We start from the raw sequence: 1,677 nt of genomic DNA on the forward strand, positions 1-1,677 counted from the left end.
GAACACCAAGAAGCATCCCTAAAGAACCAAGTACGAGGTTGAAGCACCAAATTATACCCTTTGTACGAGGTTTCTTAATAGCTAGCCACATGAAACAAGGGTATGCATATGTTACGGGCACAAGTGTGATTCCACCAAGTAGAGCTGCTAGGCTTGGCAAGAAAGGGAACGCAACCGCTATAAAAAATGCTAACCCTCCAAAGAATAATCGAAAGCATATTCTCACCCATTGTGGGCATTTCTTATTCTTTATGCTCGTGTATCTTAATTCTAGGTTGTCAAAAACGGGCATGGCATACACTTGGAAGCTACACAAACAATGTACTATCACTAGAACATATATTGCACCCATTGAGAATTTTGATAATTGATTTTTGTGAAATTGTCAGAACCCAATTAACAATCCTCGACCATGTATCTGAAAGAAACATTCATACGCAAACTGAAATGTTATTTATTTATAAAAAAAATGTACATTCATTAATATAAATATAATAATATTGTTTGAAATAAATATTTTTTTTGGTAGCACGTGTGCTTGCCTGATTTCTATATGTCAAAAATCCGACAATTGCAAGGGGAAAAACACACATCGCAATGAGTATATATGAAATAGTCACTCCTCTACGCATCAATTCTTTTGATGTTTCCTTTAAATTGGAAGGTAGTGTCCCCTGCGAAACAAAAATCCAAAATAGAGTTTTAATATAAAATAATATCATATTGCAATTTTTAATCATAGTAATAATATTATTTATAAAATGTAGTTGAATTTGGATATGATGAAGCATATACAATTGAATATTATATAATAATATTATTAATTACTTGCATGTATTTCTAGCACAACATTGTGACCTCTGAAGGAAAGCACAATAATCCCAATAGCATTGATAACATCACTGATCTTCACGACGGTTGATTCTTGTTGTGACACCAATGTAGTGTAAGACACTCCCATTGGTCTACCCTTAAAAGAAAGTGACCAAAAGAGTGTGCAGTAACTAATTGCAGTTACAGCACCCACCAAAGAAACAGCTGCCAATGAGTTGAGGTTAGGAAGTTGAGCAATGAGAATGGCCAAACATGTAAATACTAAGAACCACACCACCCCGCTTGGCGCGTGTGCCCCACACATCTCCCCATTATCATTTTCACAAAGAATCTTGAATAACATCTTCATGGTCCCACCACCGGTAATTATAAACATTACGCATGTACCTCCTGATAGGTACATTATCGGAAATAATGCTGCTACTTTCCCTAATGTTGAACCTAAAAATTAATATGCAACCATTAATTTTTATATTGTATTAGCCTCTCTTTTGTCACTTTGGAATTAGTGCTAATATTATTGTCAATTGTCATATATATACAGTGACATATATAGTGCTAATATTCTTTTCAATTTTCTCTATTCTATCTCTCTTGCCTATTTCTCTTAAAACAATTTCAGAGTAGTTCACTTCATAAATTTAGAATTTTTTAGTTTGTGATAAATTAAATATTAACTTAAAAAAAATTATATATCTAAAATAAAAGTTATTAAAATACCGACAGAAGAAATATGTATATAAAATAATCATTCAAAAAGTATATAGTTATGCTTCAACAAAAAATTAAAACTGTTTGTATAATAATTTTATAAAAATTAAAATATACTATTTATAAAGACAA

The 1,677-nt window shown here is 31.7% G+C and overlaps 1 pseudogene; it reads right to left on the bottom strand.

The window, feature by feature from the left end:
- Positions 1–1,677, bottom strand: part of LOC101494079 (uncharacterized) — a 27,107-nt pseudogene that overhangs the window by 4,272 nt on the left and 21,158 nt on the right.

Source organism: Cicer arietinum, chromosome 6 (assembly GCF_000331145.2).
Source record: "Cicer arietinum cultivar CDC Frontier isolate Library 1 chromosome 6, Cicar.CDCFrontier_v2.0, whole genome shotgun sequence".
Lineage (NCBI taxonomy): Eukaryota > Viridiplantae > Streptophyta > Magnoliopsida > Fabales > Fabaceae > Cicer > Cicer arietinum.